The 14,425-nt window shown below is 31.9% G+C and overlaps 1 protein-coding gene across 7 annotated transcripts in view; it reads left to right on the top strand.

Annotated features, from left to right (window-relative positions):
• LOC124538776 (tight junction protein ZO-2-like) overlaps positions 1-14,425 on the top strand; it is a 120,068-nt gene that overhangs the window by 48,242 nt on the left and 57,401 nt on the right. The gene's annotated exons all lie outside the window — the stretch shown is intronic.

The raw sequence follows: 14,425 nt of genomic DNA, 5'->3' as shown, positions 1-14,425 counted from the left end.
TGTGTTAAATAAATGGTCTTGATACTTATCTATATAACATTCTATTTTTAAAATCAAAATAATTACTTACGTTTTTTAATCACTAAGCGGATTAACAAATGCGTTCGGGAACAAATTTTAATCCCGACCGTACTGAGCTGCGTTCTCATTTAAATATATTCCTTAAAATTGAAATACTGTACGAAATAAATTAATCAGTCTAAGCTGTCAAGAGGCGCTACTTTATGGCCCCTTTCCCTTCGCGTCTCAAAACAAAGTTATTAATTTGTTAAAGTTGCAGCGTCTAGCAGAACAATAACAGTAAATCTGTCAATGAAACTAAACTACTGGAGCTGGGAACGTGAATACGAAGGCACTTTCTGTAGTTTGTTGTCGATAATTGAGACTCAATTTATTTTGTTAGCTTAAAATTGTTGGGTATTATCGATGTAGCGACATAAATAAAACAACAACACTATTTTTTTATTTTGACAAGCTCTGACGTCATATCATCGAGTGAGCGTGCTAAGGGAGTGTAGATTATAAAATAATAAACCATAGACTCGTTTATATATAAATAAGTTTTTATAATAATAAGTTTTTTTTAAGCTTTTTCTTAAAAAGAAATGCTATAATTTAATTAAAACATAATACATACAAACATTTGATTTAGATATACTTTCAAATGATTTTTGCAATCTGTAGGCATCATTAAATACCTGAACAATTATTGCTGTTTATGAGTCGAATTTCAGATGAAGATTGTTTTCAACGAAACCTGCAATCATAACCTAGACCATTCCTATTAAAACTAGAACATTATAACCGAAAGATAATAGCGATACTGCTTCGGATTATAGACTAATTTAATTATGAGGAAGTAAAACGCGTTGTTTTTGGAATAAACTAAACGGCTTTTAAAAATTTCAATTTCATTTCGATCAAAGGAGTAAAATACGCATCAAGCTATATTCGGTCCACGTATGCAACTTGTCAACACGCTTATTATAGACCAGACTGTGTCTGTGTTCTATATTCATAGACAACTTATATTTATATATATACATAGTATTAGGTAAAATGTTATATTGCAACATAAAGTATACAATTCTGGTTGGTGCCCGCGGCTTACCTCGCGTTTTGGGGGTTTGGTTATCATGTGTTAGCAAAAAAAATCCTTTGTCCTTTCGTGTCGTTCAAATTAGATTTTATCTCATTCTTATTCAAAAAGTAGTTATATTCACACATATACATTGACACTAAAATAGATATTAACCATCTCTTAAATAACCAAAACAGAACTACTCTAGGTCAATAAAATGTTATATACCTAGTGTCGGTAGTTACACTAGCATTCCCCCTTCAAACCGACAACCAGACTAGAAACTATTCGGGACGTTTTTAAAGTAGGAATACTCACTGTTGCATCACAATATACTCACAACAATTACAAACGTGCTTGTAAAAGCCTACTCGGATAAAGTATGTTTTGAGTTGATTTGTTTTATGTATACCGAAAAATTTCTAGTTGGCGGTAAAATACATGATCAATGGTTATCCTATCAAGGTTTTTATATCATAATTATGGAAACATTTTACAATCTACATTATTTAAAAATAAACACAAATAAATGCCATTTCGATAAAACGAATCTATTAATAATCTTATAGTTATTTAAAGTTTGCCAACGCGTTCAATCTTGTCATATACAAAGATTACAGCTTCTTCGGTCCCATTAGTGTCTGTCTGCAGACGTTTAATGCGTTTGTCTTTCAAGTTGACGTTAGACTGCGTTTAGATTAGAATATAAGTTTGAAGTCTCCTCAGACTTGGGATAATACGCCTTTGATAAACAAGTAAGCCTTACGGTAGACATAAGTTCTTTATTATATGCTTTTAATTGTAAACATTACACAAATCGAAAACGTAATATAAATACAAAAAATGAAATGCAAAAGGCGTCCTTATTGCTTGCTTTCGATTTCTTGTTTGTTTAAGGATCTGTATTCCTATTCATTATACAGAAATAATAAATTTAAGTAAAGCATATGTCAATCATAAGGTATCAGTACTATTTTTTTATATATTTAACCAAATTGAGATCGTAGACGTGTATAAGATTCTCCTAGTAAAACATGTCTGGATCATTAAAAGTCGGTTTACAACTGCACGATACACTTACAAAAGTGCACACACACAAACAATATATAAATAAGTTCCAAAGTTCATGAGTGTAAAAAGTCTGTTTATATAAAAAAATATTAATTTGACTAATAATTGTAATAAACTATGTAAAAAATATTTAGAAATTTGTAGTTTTATTTTGGTATGGAAATTAAATTAATACATGAATTAATTATGTTTAATGTTACTAGGATCACATGACATCCAAAGAACACTTCCATGTAACAAAGTTGTGTAGAGTAGTGTTAACAGATAGCAATCTGAAGTTTAATTGATGTGGCAAGTTTAACTTCGTTATTGGGACGAAGAAGTTAAATGGATTAGTTTACATCTGAGTTACTGATCTAGTCTAACGGCTCTCTTATAATAGCTGATCCTGAAGTAATTAAGGCAGACTGATCATTATTATTATTATTTATGGTACATGTTTGTAATCGAGTCTATAAATATGGGCCACCCGAAGGTAAATGACCGCCCATAGACATTGGCGCTGTTAGAAATTTTTACATTGTCAATAGGCCACCAACCTTGGGAACTAAGACGGTATGTCCCTTGTTCCTGTAGTTACACTAGCCCACTCATACTTTAATCCAATAGAACCAAGTACTGTTGTTTGGCGGTAGAATATCTAATAAGTGGATGGTACCTACCCAGACGGGCTTGCACAAAGGCCTACCAAGTAAACCAAGTATTTTGTCGCAAAAAGTAAATTAAGGTTGGATTAAAATTTAAAAAAGGAACGTACGGTTTTGTCTTTTTAAACCACCAAACACCAAAATAATCATAAATTAACGTATTGACAACATAATATTGATTAACAGGGTTTTTAATATTGTTAGTAGGTGCGCTGAGTGTATTATATGTACCCAGTAATCGTGAGAACGTCAGCTTATGTTCCCAAGGGTAAACACGGGCCGAATGTGCTAAGTGACTTCAAATATACCAGGGAAATGTACGTTTATTATTCATAACTTAGCGACCAGCCCTGGATTCACAGGGACGATGTAGTGTGTTGTACGTAATGTGACCACACATCCTGTTTGAGTGGGACAATCCCGGGAGTTAAGGTTCTCCAAATGTTCTAAGTAAAGAGGATTAAATTTACTATTCTATCCATAACAATTAAAACGATATCAAAAAATAAATTTGAATAATACCTTATATCATAGAAAGAGGGGAAGGTCGCTTACGGACGCTTAGTCTGATAACTCTGCGTCTAAATAAGTCGCGAAAAAGAACAGACAGACAGAATTACTTTCACATTTATAATATCAATAAAGATTGATGATTGATTATGAATGTTCAGTGATGCTTGCTTGGTTATGCCGCAATAATCGATTTAGATGCACCTGTTTTAACCACTGGGCCATTTTGGCTCATTACAATGTACTATATGTGTGTGGACCTTTATAAATAAATAAATATGTCGTTTCAATATTGTAAAGGTCAAACGTGTAGTGTTTTCGACATTAGATTGTATTGATCGTGTATCGAAGGGTGATTTAGCTCACGAACTCGTTTCATTTCATTGCCATCCAGACGAAGTGAGATCTTTCATTTGTTTTTATCCTAATCAATGTTAATCATCATATCTCTCCCTCTCTTTCTAACGTTTAAGAAATTATTGGACATTAGTGCTACAAACGATAACACACCCGAACTTCATATAAAATAACGAGGATTTTTTTTTTATATTTATTAAAAAGTTCTATAGTGCCAGTTGGGTTGTATTTAATATCGAAGCTATATTAACAGGACTTATGAATATAATAGACACATAAGAATAACAGTAGCAGCCTGTAAATTTCACATTGCTGGGATAGGGTTTGGAACATATTCCACGGTATTCCAACGCGGGTTGGTGGAATGGACATGTGGCGGAATTTAGATGAAACTAGATACACGCAGGTTTCCTCACTACGTTTTACATCAACGCTAAGCGCGAGATGAATTATAAACACAAATTAAGCACATATATATAATGGTGCTTGCCTGGGTTTGAACCCGAAATCATTGCTTAAGATGCACGCGTTCTAACCACTGGGCCATCTCAGCTCGACATATAAGAATATATTGTGAAATGTGGCGTGATCTATATACAATGTTATATTTATCGTTGTAAATGCCTTATTGATATATAAACTACAAGAATATCAATCATGTATATCACAGTTGAATGGACATGAAAATAGAGTTTGATGTGCACTAACGCCATCTAGTGACAAGATACAATATATCTATATCTTCCTCCGATTCTTCATGAAAAAATATGTGTGCGAACTTTCATGGCGATCAGTCAAACGGTGTCAAAGTCTATTAATCTCAAAGCGATAACCAACATCCATTTTTAGAGTTCCGTACCTTGAAAGGAGAAACGGAAACTTCGTAGGATCGCTTCGTTGTCTGTTAAGAAGCTTTTTCTAAGAAGCGGGTTCAGGCATAACGTTGAAATGAATTTGAAAAAAGAATAAAACTTTTAAGTCGATGCAATAAAAGATACAGCGGTGTCTGTTCCTAGTTTGAAAATTCGCAAAGACAACAAAAAAGTTAAGGAATTTCCCATTAGTCTAGAAAAAATCTGGCAATAAGCAATACCATAAAGTAAGTAAACTGATAATCCAAACATCGTTAACAAAATAATTGTAATACTCATTCCCATGATGGATGACGGAGAGTTCGAATTTGTACGGAACCCTTGGGGTACCAATCCGACTCGTACTTGTTGTTTTTTTTTGTAAATATATAGTTAATGATTAATGACTCAATTATTTATCATCTTGTAAAGGCTATTAAAATAATTTCTGAGCTCAAATAAACACCGCTCTGTCATTGGTAATTGGCATCAATTGTCAAAAATTTGGATTTATCGATTTTTAATCATATGCGGGTGACAAACAAACGTTGAAATATATTTGAACAATATCTGACAAATTGGTTGGTAAATTTCTAAAATAATTGTTGTTTTTTATTCATTTTAAACTATATAATTACAGTTATTAACTACGGGATATTTACCATGTTTTTTTATTTTTATCCGTTGGAGCTCGATATTTCCACATTATCTGATCAGAAATTTTATTCGTAAATATCCCCATATTTAATAACTGTAATAATAAAAATAACCATTTTAATTTAAAATCTTATATAATTATTAAATTTAAATTTATAAATCGAATATTCGTTGCATTAGTGACATAAATTCATTTATAAGTAACCTACATAATTAAGAGTCGTTACAAGCCAAACGTACTATTGAATGTGCCTAATATTTCTATACATACATGTACATATCTACATAGGCTTTTTAAATGCCTCGCTTAATCTTCATACCGATACACAAAAATCCTGAACATTGTTGTTTAGCGGTTGAATATCTGATGAGTATTTAGTACCTACTCAGGCAGAATTTTTTTTATTATTTTTATTTATTTATTTTATAGAATAGGCGGGCGGCGGCAGGCGGGCTTGCACAAAGCTCTACCACCAAAAAATATTTTTTAACAACTTCAATAATAATAGTTACGAAAAATGTTTATATCAAACCGTTCACATTGTCCATGTTTCGATGGTATCTCAGATAGTTCCTATATGTTTGTAGCGATCTGTTTTACTTGATGTCAAAAGTGTTAACATGTGAAACAATTAGCAATAACGTGTTAAACTTGGAAACATGCATCTGTAACGTGCGTGTTATAGTTCTTGTATTGAAATATATTTATAAAAGGATCAATCATTAGATGAGAGTGTATTATCTAAAAATATATATAGACTTAATGTCATTAGATATTTCGGTGACAGAAACACGGCTGAGAAATAGTTTCCTGAAATATGTTAATGTGTTACGAGAATTGTTTTTGTCTTTGTTTCATGATTTTTTTTAGAGCTGAGATGGCCCAGTGGTTAGAACGCATCTTAACCGATGATTGCGGGTTCAAACCACGAAGCACCACTATATATATGTGCTTAATTTGTGTTTATAATTCATCTCGTGCTAGGCGGTGAAGGAAAACATCGTGAGGAAACCCGCATGTGTCTAATTTCATATAAATTCTGCCACATGTGTATTCTACCAACCCGCATTGGAACAGCGTGGTGGAATATGTTCCAAACCCTCTCCTTAATGGAAGAGAATGTTACCTGACTTTTATGATTCTTTATACTGGACTCATGTATGTACAGTCAGAGTAATAAAACCTTCGTTAGTTTTCAGATTCATTCCTTTATCAAGTCTTCAGCTGTTAGTACCTTTTGAATCTGAACATCAAATCATTGCGATGCAATATGTCATTCTCGATCAGTAAAGCACATTATAATAGATCTTAAGGTGACGAACCTTTTCTTACCCTGACTGCAAATTATTCTTCGTGCTATTGGTATGATGTTTTTTTAATTCTCTAAATAATTTTACCCAACATAACACAAGTCTCTAGATTATGATTTTCGGCCGCACTATACTGTACACTTTCTTACAAGATAATTATCATACGAGTTCCATGTATTTTTACACTGAAGTATTTTTATAAATTTATTAATTGTTTTAACTTTTTAAATTCTCTAGTGTCGAAACGACATAAGTCTTTTTATCGTTCAGAAATAGGGCCGCCCATTGTTAAGTCACCACTGCCCGTAGCCATTGGCTTTATTGGCGCCGTAAGAAACGTTTCACCAATTCTCACTCACTATCCTGCTGCCTTTTGTCTCAACGCCCAAAGCTGCAGGCTAATTTTCAAGCATACGGGTTCTTATTTAGTGACACTCATTGCAATTATATTTTATTTGTATGCTCACAAATAAGTACATTGAATGAATTGTATACAGGCTTATTGTTTTTGAGAATATACAAATTCTGCTGGTATAATCTCACGCGACATTATTAATAATAATATCCATATGCATTACAAAATCCTTAAAAAAACATCTGTTGTTCTAGAAACGAGATTTTATTGCATTCCTTTAAAAAACGTTAGTTAAATACAAAAGTATTGTGACGTCATAATAAAAACAAAATGGCGGTGACAGCGCGTTCTTAGCAATTAAAACAATTTACAAAGTCTGTACCTAACTGCCTAGTTATAATATTTCGAATAGCCTGGCCGAGACATTTGAATAGATTTATGTGTCAATTGCCAAGTCGTCTGCGCTCGCCGAGTCAATGGTCGATGATTCACTTCTACACTTTGATTTACACCTGACGTGCCCTATATTTACACCTTGTACAATCTAATTTAGACTTTAATGTGTATGCCATAAGGTAAAAGAATTAGCAAAGTGAACTTTTGTCGTGTGACAAAGCCACTTTGAATATAGAATAAAAATGAATAACTAAGTATAAATTGTTGTGAATGTATATATATGTATAATATATACGTACTAGTTGTCACCAGCGGCTTGGCCCGGGTCTGATTGAGGGTGGGTAGAGATTTTAGGTATAAAAAGTAGCCTTTCTTGGGTTTAAAACTTGATTCATAAATATGTCAATAAATCGCTATAGTGGTTTAAAAGTAAATGAAAAGTTTAGTTTTTATATTAGTGTAACTTTTCCCAGTGAGATTCGTTTTATGATTAAACCAATGATGTTGTAGTAAACAGATGTTATTAACGCGCAAAAAGTGAAGACTAGAAAACGTCCCAATTGGGACGTTTGCCTTTAATCGTTTTACGTAGTAATACGTGATAATACATCATAATGACGTAGTAATACGTTTTGCATAATTAAAACACCTAGTTATCCCTTTTACTTATTGTTTTTATCAAGCTTTCCTTTTTACTTTTAACGAAATGTAAAAATAAACTAAAATAAACGGTCCCCGGCGCGGCACACTTTTTTCTGTTGTTTAGTATGGATATAACATATCTGTTTATTAGAATATCATTGGATTAAACGTTTTTGTATATTTATACTATAAGTAAATTTAAATGTAATTATGATATTTTCATATAAAATATACTTCACAAACTATCAGATAATGTAACAATGGAAAATGTACATCCGACTTTATCCGATAAGAAAAATCTCTAATCAAAAATTAGTTCTTTTTAAAGTTGCAAATTTTAATGAATTATAAAAAAAAAAAAAAATTACTAAAAATAATATACTTTTATTATAGCATTATTTTAATTGCAATATTATTTATTACCAACTTTAAATAATAATATTTATAAAACATATTACTTAACTAATAATTCATATATATGTTTTGAAAGCTTTCGAAGCTCGCTTGCAGCAAGTACGTACCATAACGAGATGATTGATCAAACTGATGTCATGGATTCGCCCTTTAAGAGTTCAAAGGTCAAGAAGCAAGAACTAGTTCGATTACTAAACACGCTTTTCACCGTTTTAAAATTGAGCAATATAACTTTCGTTATTAATTTAGAACAAGCATTTTGTAACTTATTAATGTGAGCAGTCGCAACAGAATAATAATACGAAAATAAAACAATAAATTAATACGATCGAGTCTTTTTAAGGAATTCATAATTATTTTACTTCTTTTTTGTGAAATAAATTGGTATATGGTATGGTATGGTATGGTTAAGAAACCATGTTTTTTTTATTTCTATAAGTATACTAAAAATGACGAGAGAAAAATTAGCACATAGAAATCGATCTTGCAACTATAAAATTTTATTTAATATTTCTTATTTTAAATTACAAATTCGAATTTTTAAACCTTTTTTATGGCCTGTGCTTGTTATTACTGGGCACAGATTATTTCGCTAAAGGCACATGTTATGAGGAAAAGAAGGGGATCGCTACGGTGAAGGTCATTCTAATTTCTATCACTTAATACATCCCAAGGTTTAGCACCACATAGAACAAAAATATATATTTGCTCCCATTGCTTTTGTATATAATTTATAAGATTACAAAATCTATAGTAAAACCAACATATTCATATAAATAAATAAGTAATGTGCATAAATCCCATTAAAGTTTATGTGCCACACATTACATATATTTTTATTTACAAATTTGTGCAACAAACGAAAAATTTACTATCGTATAAATTGTTTTACATAAAGGTTTGACCTTTTAACTTAAAAAAACCTAATTCTTATATTAATCATAGTTTTGAAAGAGTCTACTTCCAACAATGAAATCGTTGAATGAATGAAAAGCCAGTGAAATCTGTGTGTATTTTGCTTGTAAGATCGCAGAGCTTTCGCATTTTAATAGACCGTCTACGCTGCATCCCCTTTTTCAAAGCTTTATCGCAGTATTTGACCAGAGTCTGCAAGGCTAATCCATATTTAATGGGTTACTGGTATAACACGGAGGATTTCACGCACGAGAACTGGCATCAAATGACAATTAAATGTTATTGTTTTTTGCATTTGCTTTAACACTATGACTTTAATGGATACAAAGATAAAATATTTATGTACAGCTCGTTGCGACACGCTCGCGTTTCAGTGGTTAGTTGTTGTGTGTAGGTATTATGGGTAAAAAAGTACCTTATGTCCTTCCTTGAAATTCTAACTTACTTCACATTAAGTCCCATTCAATTCAAACGCACATACAGAGTTGCTTCAACATTGTTAACACTAGCCGAGATGGCCCAGTGGTTAGAACGCATCTTAACCGTTGATTGCGGGTTCAAACCCAGGCAAGCACCACTGAATTAATGTGCTTAATTTAAGTTTATAATTCACCTCTTGCTCGGCGGTGAAGGAAAACATCGCGAGGAAACCTGCATGTGTCTAATTTCATATCAATCTGCCGCATGTGTATTCCACCAACCCGCATTTGAACAACGTGGTGGAATATGTTCCAAATCTTCTCCTCAAAGGGAAAGGAGCTTTAGCCCAGCAGTGGGAAATATACAGACTGTTGTTGTTGTTGTAGTTGTTAATACTGCAATAGATTCACGCGTTACACTTATTTCGTTTGTTTCGTAAAGTAATATCAAAACAACCGGCGAAAGAAAATAGTGGTAGGGCTTTGTCTGGATGGAACACTCCTTAGCAATTATATTAGCCCGCGAAACATCAATACTTTGTAATGCTGTCTTCCGGTTTGAAGGGTGAATGACCGTGTGTAATTACAGGCACAAGGGACGTTACAACTAATATCATAATTGACTATTGACGGTAAGGATTGACTTATACTTCTTACAGTATGACTATCGAGGCGGTTGACCTCTAACCATCAATGTCATTGGCTGCCGTTATACTAGCGTGAAACTAAATTTTATTAACCTGTAAAATTAAAGAGTTTCACATATAGATGTACTTAGCGGTTTATAAGACGAACAGAGTTCTATCTTCCTCGAATTTCAAAACCATTGTAATAGAAAGAGATAAACCATGTCTAACTAAACAGATAAATAATTTTGATAGGTCATGCCGAAAGTTTACTTTTATTCCATAATAGTGGTCGCCCGCGGCTTCACTTTCTTTTTAGTTGTGTTTAAGTGTCAGGCAAAAAGACATATTTGCTTCGACAGACTGACAGATATAGTTTCACTTTTGTAATATTAAGTATAGAAACATTACACTATTTATTGATAGTCAAAATAGATACTAAAACCGTTTCGTTAAATTCAAGATTCAGTTGTGATCATGGGTTCATAGTCGGTTGGTAGGATATATAGTGGGTGGTATTCACGTGGGAATTACCTGAGGCCTTACCACAAAGAAACGTCATATATATTTAAGAAACTTAAACAATAAATTGTACCAATAATTATTGTCATTATATCATAAAAGCTTGTGCAGTCCACGCCATGGTTGTCAACAATTATTTAGTAAATTCATTTATCAAGCGTCTCTATCCGAAACTGTATCGATTCATAAGATTTCTAGTTCAACTTGTACTTGTTATTTTTATTTTTAAGGATTTTTTAAATTGATAATACATATGTAATTTAGTAAATGCTTTTAAACAATATATACCTTATTTTAATATAGTACAGTAATATTAGTCAAGTATTAATATTGAATCGATTTAAATATAAAACATTATAAAAAAGTAGCCTACAGATTATATTCTTATCTTTGACAACCCTATTGTCTATTAGTCAATAAATACTATTTCGTTACATAGTTATTTTTTAAAGGTATAATCATATAATTACCTTATGTCATATTATATTTGGACTTAAAATCCACTTCAAATTATGTCATTGATCTGAGCACGACCTCACAAGTGGCCATTTTCGATGTAAGAGATGCTTAGTATCTATAATAGTGGCAATGGTATGGCCAAGAATGATCACCTATCATCAAGGTAACCTATTTGCCAGACTGCATAACTATTAATAAATCGACATCCAAACTTTTTTATGTACCTCATTTACTGGTGCGCTTAATCACAGTAATATAACAATATTCCTATTTTATTTATTACAAGAATATATCTACACACTAAGGCATCAACAGTTCTCCACTGTTCTGTACTGGAAGTAATGTATGTAGAATAATAAAAAAAACATATATCAGCGAATAAAGTCTGGTACATACAGTGTTGTAGTTCTTTAGAACTAATATTCCCGAGAGTTTCCAAGTGTTGTTGCCTTAACGACTCTCGTGTTTTTTTCTTTTTTTTTTCTCGAATCTTAACCTTTAAGCATAGACAAAGGTGACTTGTCCTCGTCCAAGCAGAGATGTTTGTATAGGATTGTTTTTGTGACCACACATGACAAAACAAAAGTTGACTTTGGAACGGAAACAAATGAACGGTTTCTGTCCTTTTAGCGTACTTTTACGTCATAATTAAACTAAACGACCATAATTTTCACATGAAAAAAATTAAAATATTAATAGGTAGTAGAACTATATTTAAAGGGAAGTGAAGTGAAGGGAAAAAAACATTAAACCAACTATTTGACAAAAAAAAATTTATATATATATTTGCCTATTCTAAATTTAAAAAAAAAGAACGAAGGTACAAGTATATAGTTTTAATGTACATAAATTTCAAGTAATAGAAAATTTTGTTCTACTTTAGATTCTTAATGTGTGCTATTCAAAATAGGTCTGACTGAACCAAGTCACGGAACTATACCTTTTGAATACAAATACTGTAAAAGCATTCGCTCATTTAACGCCATTTTAAATGGCATACTTTGTTAAATTTTAGCGCCCATTTTGTAATAGGCCTCTTCAAATTGTTTATTCAGAATAAGATCTTTATTTGCTTAACGTTGAACAAATTCTTGCGTGTCCAGAATTTTTAATCTTCTTGTTAAGATGTTTTAAATAATTTATTTTACCTTTTTAGAAGAGAGATAAATACCCCCATTGATGATATCCCATTTTTTACGTCTGGCAATTGTAATTGTTAGTTAACCGTCAAACCGAATTTAGTTACACCAGAGATGTGCAAATGATTGATTAAATTGTGAACAGTACTTCAGATCCATTGACAAAGCCCTATCAGTCTACCAGTGGATAAAATATATACCACTACTGGACACAGGCCTTTTATCTTTTTCGAGACGAAAGTTTGAACTTGTTATACTGTAAACACGTGGATGGTTTCGCGCACGCGCGTTTTCAGACCATGTTTTAATACACCGTTGATATTAATTATACATAATACGAAAACTGAGTACCAAGCACTAAAGTTAAATTAAAAACCGCATCCTTCTTATCCACTATTAACGGATAGGACTGATACTGTTAAGAAAACATAGTATATCATTACATAGTATAAAACAAAGTCGCTTACCGCTGTCTTTCCCTATGTATGCTTACATGTCCAAAATTACGTAAGGGATTTTGATGCGGTTTTTTTCAATAGATAGTAATTTAAGAGGAAGGTTTTCGTATACATGGTCAAATACATGGTCAAATATAGTAAAGTAGATGAATTCTGTAGTGTATTTAGTATCAGAATTGCATCCGTGCGTAGCCGGGGCGGCTAGTTAATACATAATATTAATTTCAATTGTCATCATCGATAAACTTTATGTATTCAAGTAATGTTTACTTTATTTATTTTTAATAGAGGCTCATAAAAAAGTATTGTTTAATGAGTCAAAAATATCGTAGGAATAGTCTCAGCTAGCGTGTTGATTCCAATAAAAAATCACATCCCTAATCACATTACGCCGCCTTTGTGAGTCACGGATCGGGTAAAAAACGTTTCCTACACGAAGGAATGCGCGTTCCCTCACGTTCCAGGGACACGACGGCTTTGACGATTTAGCCGTTTGTAATAGGATTTTTTATCTCTAGTGGTCTATAGCAGTGGTAAATTGATCTGCATGATTTTATATTTAAATTCTGTATTAATATTTTCTAATATTACATTTCGAAATTTCTGCAAGCTGTTCGGGTGAAATATATTAAGTTTTACCTGTGTGACCAGCATTTCACTCTCATACATATTTGGCACACAAAACTAATGAGTATTTTAAATCATTATATTATTGTCCTGAAAACAGCTATTATAATAATTGTACAAATAGCGTAAGATAGTACTAGAACGTTGGTTATGCGTAAAACATTTACATAAAACACCTCGAAATACGGCTGATATTTTTCATATGGTAACGTTTAACAAATTACTGCAATGTTCTTTAATACTTTGAATATTGTCTGGATAGACTTTACAGAAGTTAAGGCGTCGAAAAATTTTATGATCAACAGTTGGCCACTAAGAAAAAGCACACTAGAAAAGTTTTATAGTGTGTGTGTAGCTATCACGCACACCAACATAACAAAATTGACCCGTTTCTTTTAGTTCTTTTGTAGTGCGCCAATCAAAAAGCTTTTGTATTCCTCCCATAAAAGAATTAGAAAGATTTGTTTATTGTTAATTATCCAATATTACAACTTTGCAAATACTTCATAATATTTTACTTTTGTAATATTTTATTTATAATTTATATTATTATAAACAGTGTACACATTGTTGAAGAACCGAATAAAATAAATAAATAATTAGTCTCGTAAACAATAAAGAAGATTTCATTAAACAAAAAATCCAGCTTCAACATATTATTAAAACTGTATCGAGTGGGGTCAATGACATATTAATCTATAAAATAAAGATGTAACTGCTTTTATACCTTGAATATCAATAAGTATAACCAATTCAATTTTGTCGTTTAATGTGGAAGTCTGTTGATTTTATTTTGCTAACAAATAAAACTCCCAATCTTATCTGTATTATCGTTTGTATCTAATTGCTGGTGTAGGCAACCGACTTCTAATGCTATCTTATTTATCTACGTTTTATTTACACTATCAAATTTTAAAATAGGTTAATATTTTTTACAGTAACAATTACGTCTATCTCGATTTTAGACG

Source organism: Vanessa cardui, chromosome 21 (assembly GCF_905220365.1).
Source record: "Vanessa cardui chromosome 21, ilVanCard2.1, whole genome shotgun sequence".
NCBI classification, from domain to species: domain Eukaryota; kingdom Metazoa; phylum Arthropoda; class Insecta; order Lepidoptera; family Nymphalidae; genus Vanessa; species Vanessa cardui.
This window is presented reverse-complemented; position numbering and strand designations above follow the sequence as displayed.